Raw genomic sequence first — 14,169 nt, forward strand, 5'->3', positions numbered from 1 at the left:
AACAAAAACTGTTGTAATTGGAGTCAGACAATCAGCAGCGAGGAGCTGATGGAATCTCTGAACTGCCATGATCTGTTACAGGCAACACAGTGTGAGTCAATAAGGAATGTAGGTCTCGAACTCTTCTTCTCCTGGAGGATCTCTTGGTGCACACCCTTAACCATTGGAGACAGCTCTGTAGAAACTGCCTCCCAGAAATGACACTTTCTTTTGCCTGAAAACATAACTCTTCTTGCATGGATTTAATTCTGGCCAACAGTTTCTGTGCTGTGTGATGAGCTCAACCTGGCACCCATGGGTAATGGCGATTAAACTCTGACCCAAGTTACTGAAGAATTCTAGTAATATCCTTGAATCACTATTCGGCCTCTTCTACGTTTTCCACAGTGAGAGTTAAAAGAAGGTTAGGAACCCAAGATGGGCTGAGGTTTCACTCCATGGCTCTTTGTGAAGCTGATTCAGAGTAAGGTGGGGATACAAATGACAATTTCCTCCTCTTGACAAGGGAGTAACATTGTCCATGATACTCAACTTTTATACCTCAATGGCCTAGGTGTAATTTATTGTAGAGACAGCAGAATAGCCTTAAACTACCCTTTTTAATTGTTTTGGTGGCCGTCACTATCATCACCCTTGGCAGTTTGTTCCAGTGATTAATTACTCTGTTGGCTGCCCAGATTCTAGTCTAAATTTAGATGGCATCCCTGCTACCGCAGAGATGAAGCCAGCCCTAGGAGCAAGTCTCTGCCACCTTCACTCATGTTGTCTCATACTTTGTAATACCTAGGGATGACTCAGGAAAAGTCATTGAAAACAGGTCTGGCTGTATATTCACAATAATCTATATAAGAGATTTGGCTTCTGGCATTCTCTATGTCATGGAAGAGTGGAGGAAGTACTAGCTTTCATTAAAATAAAAAGCTTGTTTATCAATTACTGCAGTTTAAAATAAGTCCCTGGGAGTTTAAAATAAGTCCCTACTTACTTGGACTTTCCCTGGGATCACAGAGGACCAGCAGCTTTCCCTATGCTGTTTGGTTGGGAATTATACCCACAGAAGAGGAAGCAAAAAGCAAGAGGTGATTCTGCCTTTACTAGGTTAGCTCCATGATGGTGATTTGCATACAGGCATTATTCCATGGCATTGCTTCCCTTATTCAGAGACATAACACCAACACAGTAAAATAGTTTTTATGGTAATGAATTCCCTGCAATTTATGAGATTTACAGGCTGAACCCCTGGTACAACTCACAAATTTTGCTTAATAATAATTAAAAAACAAAAACAACAACAACAAAACTTGCTTTACTAGCAGCCAAACTTTAGTAGGTTCATAAAAGAATAACTTTTTTTTTTTTTTTCCTCTGATTTACTGTAACCACATAGGCAGAAAGATGGTTTGAGGGTCTCATAGTACCATCTTGAACAAATTATGGATCTTTCCTTACTTCATAGAAAAAGACTATGGTGATATTAGTGACATACCACCATGGACCAAAAACTACTTTAACTAGATCTAAAGTTTGATACATTTGCTAGCAAGCAAGGCACCTGTGTGAATGAACTGTGGAATTTGTGTATTGATTCCACTGGGTAAGTGGAAAAGAATATTGCAATGCCTCTTCATGTCTGAACAATTTAAGATAACTTAGATAAGTACTCTCCAGGTAATGTTTGCTAATATTGGAAAGAGTTTCTGAAAGACTTTAGGGTAAAATATAAATTTACATTTTCTTTAATAGCAGGTGTTTTCCTCAGCTGTATAGAAATCATACTGAGTAAAATTAAAATAAAAAAAAGTGACTAAGTTTTATGGTTAGTAAAACTCATTTAACAATTCAGAAAAATGAAGGGTTTATCTGGAAACTCTTCATATTATTCCAGGCTACAAACCTACCAAATTAATATAAGACTTAGTCATTTGTGTCATGTGAAATTTGTTTTCTGAGGAAAAAAACAAACAAACAAAAAAACTTTATGGAATTATAAAGAATTTACTCTTTCACTTTAACATTTTGTTGACATAATACTAAGATTTACAGGACACTAACAGTTAAAGATGACTTCTGTTTATAAAATGCCCGTAAGTATACATCAAGAAAGTAGAGAAACTAATCTTTGGAGTTTAGTCAGTAAATGCACATTTAATATTAATGTGGTGTGTGTATATATAAATATAAAAATAATATGGAGAATGAAAATATTAGCACATTATATGGAAAGGCATTTTTTAATCACACTGACCTATTAACAATGCATTTTCTGACTTTAGAATTAGTTTTGATTACATCATTGCTGAGAGTTACAGAAGCCAGAAGTTGTGGAAACTTTTGTGAAAAACAGATATATGAGGAGTTCTGTAATGTCACCAAATCACATGACAAGGAAGTTAGAACAATAGCATAGTATATAGTGCCATTGTATGCCAGGACCCTCTTGAAAGAATCTAATTCACCATAATTTGATCTATTTTTTCTTGACATACAATGGGAACTTTGTATATATTATTCATCTAAGTTTTATACAAACTATTCTTAAATTATCTTACTTTCACCAATATTACGTTTTAGAATGTTTTAAGATAAATTTCAATATTCATGTAATTGTCTAATCTACTCTGATCAGAAGATCTATTAAAATAGCACACATGTTTACTCAATTGAGGCACTTCAAGAAATTTGAATTTTGAATCCTTGTAGTGTTCAAGAGGCCCTTTCTTTTTTTCTTTAACTAGTTGGTCCACATCATGCAATGATTTTGTTTTTGAACATCTTCAGGAATCACAGGAGATTCCCTGAGTACAAGAGATTCTTATTAACATCTCTTATCCTCTTGCCTGATCTGGACACCTGCTTAAAAAATACAGTAGGCTCAGTAAAACATTTAGTTAAAATTATTCATACCAGAAGACAAATTAGAAAACAAGAACTTGTAGTGGGTTATTTTCTGCTCATGAGTATTTGGGACCGGTAGATATGGATAGATGCTTGTGAGACTCAGAATAGGCCATTACATGTTACCAGATGTGTTAAAATAACAATCTCAAAAACGTTTATTTAAGAATCAAAGTTAGTTCATTATTTTGGGTTTACTTTTGTAAGTAGGACTTTAAGCAAGCAAGTCTGCTTATTTTGACTGAAGTATCCAACTTTCCTCTCTGTGAGAGAATGGAGGGTAATTATGCTGCAGCAATGCCAAGCAAGGTCACCAAAATGCTTTCAGAAGGACTTTGCTATGTAGAATATTTTGAAATATGGGTTGAGCCAATATTTACTTTCAACTTTAAAAGTGCCTGTCCTCAATTTACACAGATAATTATAAATATAGTAAAAATATAGATAATGACAAAGCCTTTCAGACTAAGCCAGATTCCAAAACTTAAGTAACTGGAATACAAATGTCTTCCAGCAGTTGTATGACTTGCCCATTTTCCATGCAATTTTCCCCTTACCAAAAGTAACATTAGGTAACAATGTTTTGCAGGGTTTCTTGAGAGTTAACATGTTCTATGTGAGTCTGAGATGCCTAGGGAGGACATGAATGGTGGGTTAATTTGAATGGAAATATCGCTGCCACCAGTTCCTGCTCCGCTGCTGGGAAGATAATAACATGAGCAGTCCTGCTGGTTTGAACTGTAGCAGTAACTGAAAGGTAGTTTCACAGATTACTAAGGTTTAGACCACACAGGTCATGGAAAAAAAAGGAACTGACCAATGTTCAGACTATGCTTTTTTACCCTGGAGTAGCTGCCTATGTCATCCCAGCCTTCCCATATTTAGGGTAGAAAAGAGTTACTCAGCTGTAACTCAAAGCATCTATCCTAGGAGGTTACTTCTCACTATTGTATTGGAGAGAGCATGTGCTCAGGTAAAAAAGCTAGGTGCAATGGCAGTCTTCAGAATGAAGCATCAGCTCTGGTGTAAATTACTTAATGCAAGTCATATGAAACATACCCTTCACCACTGACATTTTCTCCCATTCTCCATGGAGATTGGGATTATTTTTAACAACAAATCTTATAGAGAGGGAGGAACATGAATGAAAATGCACAATAACTTTGATCCAATGTATTTTTGCTTAATAAAATGGATATTCCTTGTTCTTTAGATGAAGTCAAGATGATAAACCAATTCTGGCAATGTCTGTTTTCCATGATTTTGAAGTTATAGTGAAGGGCTAATTTTATTTCATGAAAGAAAAATAGTAAAATTACATATTATGTTTGGCTCCACTGAAACCAGTGGCATTGCCCCTGATAGAGTGAGCAAACTCCACTGACATCAGAAAAGCCATGTTTTGCCAAAACTGTGACCAAGGGGATCCCATGCAATGAACCAGACGATGAACATATATGTTACTGTAGTATGTCTTAGATCACAAGTAAACAATAATAAAAACTGTTTAAGATGGATAAGCTGTGGGTGAACTGTGAAAGCTCTCAACTGTAGAAACACTGAAATCATAGAAAGTCTGTCACTGATTTCCTCAGTCAGTTGAGTTGCTATACTTTGTTGCTATTCAGCAATAATGCATAGCAAAAAAATGTCCTTTATGACTGTGGGCTGAATGAAACAAAGTTGTGCATTATAGGTGGTCTCTTCAGTCTGTATTTCTTCCTTCTTAGTAAGTGTCCAGCTGTCCTCCACCTTTCTCAACCAGAAAAGTCATAAAGATTTCTTTTTATCACTACATTTGGAGTAGGCATCATTTTGGACAAGGATGAGTGTACAATGTAAGTCATTTTCATTAAAGACGGTGGTTTACTGATGTTTGTCCCTGGGGTAAAAATACATTAATCAGTTATGCAGAAAATTGGCTAGCAGGCTAAATTCAGGTGAAAAGGTAAAGCTAAAATGAAACTTTCCTTTATAAACTAAAGTACAACTAAAACATGAGACAAATTGTGGTCAGTTTTTGCTAAAGTTCCTCCAAATGACAAACCAGCCAGTTTGAGCTGTGAAGTCTAGAGGAAAGCCAAGGCTCTGCAAACTTATCATTTACCTCTTCAACTTTTTCACACCATCACCATCTATAGCAGTGTAGCATGTTCATACCTGCAGAAAGCTCTTGAGGGCAGGTTGTCTGTTTTCGTAGTTTTGCAATATTAACTTAGTGTCAAGCACCTTTACAGAATTTATTTTTCTTTATTCATTCTGTACATGAAAGTGGGACTTTTTCTTGAGGTAGAAGGAAGAGATCAAAACAGAGGAATGGAAAGGGCTTCTTTAACTACATCAGGAAAATGAATCGGTAGAGAGGGAGAAAAAAAAATTATCCCCTAAGAAAGGGATAGGAAGGTTTTCTTTTCCAAACAGTGAGGTCATTCTTGTGTTGTGAGCCTGTGTCTACCTGAAGACATGCACCTTCTTTCTCTGTAAGGTCTAGGATAAATTAAAACTAACTCTAACCTAATTCTTGCTACTTCTGAACTGTGATCTGTGAAATCAAATATTTTCAATCAGGGCAAAGCATGAGTTCTGCATTCAGGAGAAGGCACCTGCCAAAGCTGAACCCTTAAAAAAGAAAAAGGGGGAGAAAAGGGGAGGTGATTTATTCCAGCTCAATAAATAATTTGACTGTATATAACAGCTGGACAACCTGTTATTTTTTACATGTGGACAGCCTCAGAAATGTCCAGGAGTAACGATGCAGCTTAGGCAAGCAATGAGTAAGAGAAATTCTACTCAGAACAGTAAAGCAAGAGGGGAAGCTACAAGTCTCTTTAAATGAGGTTTAGCATGAAAATACAGTCACAAATAGCTATCACATGGCAGCAGTGATAAACTAATGCTAGGGGACAGCAGTTATGAACATCACAATAACCATAGTTACAAGGTACAAGTAAGTACTACTTGTACCTACGATTGGGATTACTTTTAACAACAAATCTTATAGAGAGGGAGGAACATGAATGAAAATGCACAATAACTTTGATCCAATGTATTTTTTGCTTAATAAAATGGATATTCCTTGTTCTTTAGATGAAGTCATGATCACATTGATGATAAACCAATTCTGGCAATGTCTGTTTTCCATGATTTTGAAGTTATAGTGAAGGGCTAACTTTATTTCATTAAAGAAAAATAGTAAAATTACATATTATGTTTGGCTCCACTGAAACCAGTGGCATTGCCCCTGATAGAGTGAGCAAACTCCACTGACATCAGAAAAGCCATGTTCTAGGTACAAAAAAAGAAAAAAAAGCCATCTACTAAGTACAAGTAATCCCAATTGTAGGTACAAGTAGTATGTGCATATCTGAAATAGTTGGTGAACTTGCATAGGAAACAGGTGCCAAATGAAATTTCTAAATCAACATCTACCTTCAGAGTCTGTGTAGTCCCAGAAGGAATATTCCCTCTGTTTCCTGCTCCATCCTCTTCTACCTGCCAATAGCTGTGAAGGCTGGCAAGCTGCCTGGAAGGTTCTACAAATTTTAAATTAAAGAGCAGTGTTAATTTGGGCAGACTTCTTCCTACCTCTTGCAGGTGAAGAGTATGCCATAATTTTGACTCATCCATGCTCTTCATGGGAAGAGATCCTCTTTCAAAACTTTCAAAACATACGTGTACTGAGATATACCTGATTTTCCAGGGTTGATTTTTTTTTTTTTTTCCTGGGTTAACTTTTCAGGGTGGTCTCCAATCAGATGCTGGCACCATGGCACTCACGATTGTACCAAACTTTGATCTTTATGTTGTTATTCTTCAGGCATGTGAGTCCATTAACAGTATTGGTACAAAGTAGTTTTACAAAGGCAGGGATAACTATACTCTCATTTTGAAGAATGTCTGGAGAGAGAAGACGCAGCCAGGGTAAGAATGACAGTCTTCAGTGAGCAAGAAGTCCTCTGGGCACAATTTAGACAGCCTTGACACTATTCTAACCTATAGTATAGGGAGATAAAATGTCTTCCAGCTGCCTGCTGGATCTGGAAGCAAGAAACATCAGCAGCCATCCCCTGTGAGGCCCTGCAGAAACTATGTGCAGTAGCAGAGACTTCTGCTTAATTTTAAAGGAACAAAGCCTAGGCATTTTTAGAAAAGTTTCAGAAATGAATTGCTTTGGTTTTTGAGGTTCAGAAGAGAGCAAGACATGAAAACCCTTTGAAAAAAGGAAAAGGGATAGTGTGGGCCTCAGCTTAGTTTTCCAAAATTTTATAATCTGCCAGGGAGGTCTATGCAGGATTGTAGACCCAAGGGAACCACACACACAGTTGGCTTAAACTGGCTTTCCTGCCAGCTCACTAAGACAAGTGGGAAGTCCGAGGTTTGTAATCTCCTTTTAAGTTTTCTCTGGACTTAAGTTGCTTAGAGTTTGTTTGCTTGTTCCCTTCCCCCCACACCTCCCATCCGTCTAATAGGAAAACCGAGGATAAAATGTTAAGTCTCTCCTCTCTTATTAAAATACCCCAAAACAAGTATGGAACAGAGCAGAGAGAAATAACCCCAGTGACCACTAGCCAAAACTCACAAGTAGTATGTGCATATCTGAAATAGTTGGTGCACTCACATAGGAAATCGCTGGATATTTTACACCTCTTGCAGCGGTTTAGTAACTGGCTGTGGAAGCTCATTCCCCACTTGAGAAAGTCATGAATTATACAGTTTTTACATCTGTTGAGCATGTTGTGCTTCTCAATCATCCAACTATACCGAGCCCTAAGTTTTCAGCCTTCACAATGAGATCACTGTTTTCAAGCACGTTCTAGTGGCATTTTGTCAAGCCATGTGTGTTTTCAGGATGGGGGCAGGGAGGGAGGAACAAAAGTATGCTGCCATTTCATAGGATTACAATCTACTTTTCAGCCTACATAAAACTGCAACTGACCCATCAACAAAAAATATTCTTTGTTTACTATTTCTTCTCCCCCTTGAAATGGTCTGACTGTTGTTTGGAAGAAAAGGATGAAAGGGAGGAATGCTTTTCACTTTGGATTTCAATTCCTGGTTATCTAAAAACAAACAAGAACAACAGCAACAACCAACAACCCAGCAACCAAAACCAAAAGACTGTAATGATAAGACAAATAATAAGACAAACCCACAAAACTCCAGTCATCCTTAATACTCTCAAGATATATGTCACTGTGAAAACTCATTTTTGCTCCAGCTGCATGGTATTTTGAGTAAATCTCAGCTATTAAACAAGGGCTGACCATGAAAACACTATTGTAGAGAAGGGAGACTTAGTATTTAGATTTTATTTAGATACTGGCTTAAGGAAACTACATATGCTAATCAGCAAGTTTTAAATCAAAGCACTCAAGGTTTATAATAGCAGGAGGTAGATTCCAAAGGACTAAGTGTGTACACAAAACCTGGGAAGAGATGAAGAGGAAAGAACTTTGTAGAAATTATCCATTGGCAATTTACTGTAGTGAAAACAAACGGGAGTTAATATATTTAACTTGAGTCACTCAGGACCCAGTGAGATCCCTCCAGCCTGAACAATTCCCAAACAGATACTAATCTCCTTCACAGAATGAGTTTGATCATTGCCCTTTTAAGGTGTTTTTTTCACTCATCATTCAAAAAATAGTCAGCTATAGTAACTGTTGCACTGGCCAAAATTCAGATGTTTTTAAGAATGCATGTATGTGATGAATGTTGACTACTAAAGTGCATTTAGACAGTTTAAGGTTTTACACATCTCTTGTACTTGCTTTTCGGTTTTGAACACACCTTGTATAGCTTACATTATTTGAAGAAGAGGAATGGACATTCCCATATAAACTCATAACATGCGTGGCACTGTGGAAAGGTACTGAAAATCCCAGCCCCCTAGAAGATAAGCCAGGCTGGCAGTTGGATCAAAAATATTTGTTCTTTCTGAGAAACTCAGCATGTGAAGAAAACTCCTCTAAGGACAAAGCTCTTCTAAAACACTTAGGCTGTCAGTGCTTAATTCAGGTAGTCTAAGTGGTTGTAAATCACAAGTGTTCCCTGTCCAGTGGGCAGGCATGGCCAGCTGGGCCCAGCTGGGCTGTGGGTGTGTGAAGAGAGAAAAGTGACACTGCACTCTCCTGCCTGTTGGGACAGATATGGCACCTGGCTGTAGCATCTGCTTTCTCTGCTGCCCAGGGGAATGGACAGAGAAGAGAAGGAAGTAGGCCAAACCAGAGCTGAGGACACCTCTAGCTTGATGAACTGTGATGCTACAGTGATATGATGTGCTGTGATGCACAGTGTGAGCAATGGCAGTGTGCTGGCTGCTTCTGACTGGTCTCTGAGGCTGCTCTCGAGTGCCCAGTTTTCTTTATTAAGCCTAGGATTAGCTACACTCTCTATGGACTGGAGAAACTTATCCACTGGCTCTTAGCTCATGTCTATAGTATGCTTTACTTGGTATTTATGTTATACTTAAGGACATTACCCTGTCTTTAGTATGATTACTTTATCCCATTGCAAAACATCCCATATAACCAGCTTTGTCAGCATACAGAAATTCTATAAATTCTAAATTCAAAAAAAAAAAAAAAAAGAAAAAAAAAAAATCTGTGATTGCTCTTCTACTTTGCACATAACTGAATATAATCTCATGTGTAAAAATTAAAGCTGGCCAAGAAAGAAATCTAAAAGAGAATGAACATCCTCAAAGAAGTTGTTTTCTGTGTATAGCTAAGCTGCATTTTGATTTTATAGTATTTATGCTGAGCCCTGTCATGATAAGAGTTAAGAAAAGGGTTGAAGACTTGAGAGGGGGGAGCCTACAGGCTAATATTAGCAGCACTGTTTTGTTTCAGGACAATGTCACAAAGAGGATGAGAAGCTGAAACATCTTTGGTATTACCACTTGCATGTTAAATGGGATTCCCCCCTTGAAGATATTTTTGCGTTGTCAGAGGAAGGAAACAGCAGCTGTGAAGTTGCGCTCTTCTCATGCAGACCGCAGAGCCCACCCCACCCCCCTGGAAATTCATGCCAGATGCAGGAAAGAATGAGCAAGGGTTTCAAAGTGGACACTGCATATGGAAAGCAATAGTTTAGCAACTAGAAAGTCTTGGATAATTTCAACAAGTCTCAGCACTGAAGCAGCACTTCAAGAAAATCTGCTCTGGGGCTCTCAGTAGTGTAAAATAAAGATCTGTATGTCTTTTCATCTTCATGGAAACCAAGTTTAAAACTGGCCTGCTGAAAGCTCTTTTTAAATATGTTGTCTGCATGCTTGTTGTGAAGTAATAGTAGTAAATGCTAGGTTTTGAGGAACAGTAAACTGAGGTAATAAGGTACCTATGAGAAAGCAAAGGTTTTGACCAGCTTAAGTGAGACAGTCAGGCCCTTTCTAGCTCTCTGCCTCCAGAAGGTACGTAGATTCCTCGGCCCAAAGCCATAGCTATTGTAACTGGAGTTGATTAGAAAATGGTAAGCATTTTCCATAAGACAGACAAACTCAAGAAATGTTTTGTTTAAAAATATTAACAGAAACATTCAACTAAAACAGCTGAGCACCCAGAAGTCCAATTTTATTTTCCAATTTTTTTGAAATGTTTTGATAAAATCTTGGCTTTCAGAAACACAGATGAAATATTTTTGGGATCACTTAGCCATAGACAAAAAGAATAACTTGAACAAAACACAAAGTCTCCAAAAGTATCCATTTCAGAAGGAGAGGCCTTTTCCTTCTTTTGCTGAAAAATGTTCTGATTGAAAAAATGTGACCTTCGAAGTTTATTGGGCTAAGTAAAGAAGTTAATACAGGACATCTTGGCTCTGCCATGAGCACTCCTAACAAATTGCTTCATTCTGTCCCCCACTTGGGAGTGTAACCACCCAGTGAATGTAGCTTTTGGTATGCTGCAGAGCCAGAAGTAGATATGCTTTAAGCTCAACAGAAAGAACTGAGTCAGGTGTGTAAGGAGCAGAAGAAAGAACAAGGTTAGATCTGCCAAGAAAGAAGATTCTTCTTCAGTTCAGAAGTAAATTAAAAGTATAAAGGAGAGAGAGAAAACAAGGTCACATATTTAAAGGAAAACGTGTGCTTGCTGGTCTCTGAGCTTCAGTAATAGACTTGTGTTCTTTGGACCTTCACCACAGCCATCTTTTTAGTGCCCTAATTTCTTGACTCACTAACTGATAAACAATTTTAATGACATGGTACTAGGGATATTTTCTGAAGAGCTTTTCACATTTTCTGTCTTCCAGTGTTGTATTAAATTGCAGTTATTTAGGCACAGCTGCTGCCTTCTCCAAGCATGCTTATGGTGTCAAGGTAGGCTGTATGTTCAAATTTGAAGGTCGGGTCACAGAGCTCTTGCCATCGGTAATACAGTTGTTTTTCTCTTGCAGCTTATTCTTCATCATGAACAATAGATTGAAGCTATATCCTTATTTCAATTTACGTCAGCACTGGATATAAGTAGAAATATTACATCTCATTGTAAATGGGGACATTTATTCTTATATTTTGTGTTGTCTGTGTATCATGGATATACTTAATATCTGTGCTCCACAAAATATAGAAAATTATATTAGGAATACCTTCTTCTTGGTTTTCCCAGCTGGAAGCAATAAATCTTTTCCTATAAACCGTACCCAGATGTTCCTGGGCACTCAGAATCAGGAGGGTGCTGTGTCTCTCTGGTCACACAATGGGCCTGGTAGAAAAGTTCAGTTTTGCCTTTTTAATTCAGCAAGGAAAAGGACTGCCTTCTTGCAAACCAGCCAAGTTAAACTGCATATTAGAAACTTTTGCTCAAACAGTTCATAACAGATTACAAATACACTCCTCAACAAACATTCGCTTTGGTGCTGTAGCCTGCTGAGGATTATACTTGCAAGTCATTTAAACATAAGCTTAAATAAAGATATTCTTTAAATAAATATATTCTTTTAGTCTGATATCAAGGCTTCCAGGACATTATCATAATGATAGGAAATTATATGCAGTCTGGGAAAACTATTATTATCATCCCTGATTGGAAAACATTTAAATGCATCAATGGACACAGCATTCAAACTAGACTGCTAAGTCATATTCATCTGCCAGTTGTTATAGATCCTCTCTAATTTGTGCTGTACTTGGTACAAAACTTTTCAGCACCTTCTTGGAGGTGGGTCATTCCTTGTTTTAATTTGGGAAAGTTTAATTCTAAAAAATCTCTTCCAGATAATGGAAATAGTGAAGTAACATAACAATGAAGTTTTTTCTTGTCTTGAAATCATATTTTATTAGGTCTTGTTTACTTCACCTTCAGATTTGGAGGACAAGGTACTAATGACATTAAAGATAGGTGATGTCTAGGAATAAAGAGTGTATTTTGACAAATGATATTTAAATATAGATGATTCAATTTAAAAACAAACAAACAAGAAACAAAGAATCCCACAGCTTTTTTTTCTTTTTTTTTTTTTTTTAGTTCTTTTAGTTTTCTCTCACTTTTTTTTTTTTTTTTTTTTTTCCCTTAGTGGTTTTAAGTTCAAAAACTTAATACCTTTTGCAGAAAGAAAACCCCAAAGTATTACAATAGCAAAAAACTTCATGTCCTTTATAATGGAACACCTATTCAGGATATCAGGGGGTTAGATGAGCTTTTCATAAAAGTATAACAGTAAAAGGAGAACCATGCTTATCATTTATAAGAACACCTCCCAGATAAATTACAAATATGGGTAGTGCTGATACTGCATTGCATTTCAGTCACTTCCACGAAATATATAGGAAAAGATGTTAAGCATGCTCATGATCTGGATTAGATCAGGAAGGTCATCTAAAGACATATTTAGATCTAAGAATAACTACGACTTAGTAAATTCACTTTAATCTGGCCTGTGATACAGTAACAGCTTTATAAAGAATGTCATTTGAAGGACTCCTGAATGCTGCTGCTCCGAAAATGAAGTTCTTTGGGGTTTCTTTTTCTTGCTGAGAGGAGTGCCCACCATCTTTTTATCAGACAGCTTCAAAGAAAAACTGTTGCAGACTGAAGTCTGTTGGAATAAACTATTTCTATTAAAATTATAATTACATAGAAAGACTATCACTTCCATAATTTTCCTTTTCTTTCTTCAAAATAAGAAAATCACAAGAACAAAACATTGACCAAAGCAATTCTCTAGGAAGGAAAAAGCTTCTGCAGAAAATGTTTACCCACATTACTTTTAATATGAAACTGCATGGAATCATGATGAGAATGGAGGAGAGACATTGATTTCAGCAGACTTTACCCTGCATTGGCCTGTAGAGACATTTGCCATATAGTGGAAAGTCTGAACTGAAAGGTCTCTTGTGTGGTACTACAAAACCAAGAACAACATATTTCAATAAGAACAAATGAAAGCAAGAACCCAAACCCCAAAACAAACTATAAGGGTCCTTTCAGTTATTGATGGTAAGAAAGCTGAGTGGCATAATCTATTGGGGGATTTTAGCTAATTTATGTATAATTTCTCCCCTCTATTTTCAAGATGCTTGAAAAATTTATTCTCTGTTTTCAAGATGCTTGAAAAATATGAAGAATCAGGCCAGGTGGAAGTCAGGCCATTTCTTCACACAGACTACAGAGTTAATCCTTCGTGTAACTCCTTTAATTAGAAAATTAATCTTCAGCTGGTGAAGATTACCAGCTATCACCATAATCCTGTCATGGCACTGGAATTGCCCAGATGGAGCTGTGTAGAGGCCAAGATCTTGGCATTAACTAGTTCTTCTTGCTTCAGATTTTTCCAGCATTCCTGGTTCTGCATCTGTATGGATGTCTCAGGTATAATTTCTGTGTGAGGTCTAGTGCTCAAGTCTTTTACTATTAGAATTGCACTTAGGTGCATTAGCTTCAGTGTGACATAAACATGAATTAGAGAGCTACTATGAATAGAGCCCTTTTCAAGAATAAGGGCCTTCCATTAACATTCAGAACAGGCTTCCTAACTGACCTCTGTAATCATTCTCTAAGCACAAGTAGATAGCCTTGTAAAATTGCCGAAGTCATGGATATTTTGAGGTTTTGTCACATACTATGCTGTTAAATCAGTCATGAAAGTAAAACTAAACTTCTCTATCTAGATATGTGGGAAATTTGGGGTAAAAACCAAATCAAGCTTACTTGGATTTGAGCTTTCTTTTCTTTCTATTCTTTTGGACTCACACACGTTCTCACGTATGCCATATGAGTACTGAAAGCAGAGCCAAAAATTAAAGTGGTAGTTATTCTGCCTATTTTTTTCTGCCAA

The 14,169-nt window shown here is 37.1% G+C and overlaps 1 long non-coding RNA gene across 1 annotated transcript; it reads left to right on the forward strand.

Moving 5' to 3' along the window:
* The first annotated feature begins 973 nt into the window (after window positions 1–973).
* Window positions 974–10,788, forward strand: LOC118160535. The gene is made up of 2 exons (XR_004747551.1): window positions 974–1,079; window positions 9,747–10,788. It is a non-coding gene; the product is annotated as an uncharacterized LOC118160535 (long non-coding RNA).
* The last annotated feature ends 3,381 nt before the right edge of the window (window positions 10,789–14,169 follow it).

This window comes from Oxyura jamaicensis, chromosome 1 (assembly GCF_011077185.1).
Source record: "Oxyura jamaicensis isolate SHBP4307 breed ruddy duck chromosome 1, BPBGC_Ojam_1.0, whole genome shotgun sequence".
Classification (NCBI taxonomy): Eukaryota; Metazoa; Chordata; class Aves; order Anseriformes; family Anatidae; genus Oxyura; species Oxyura jamaicensis.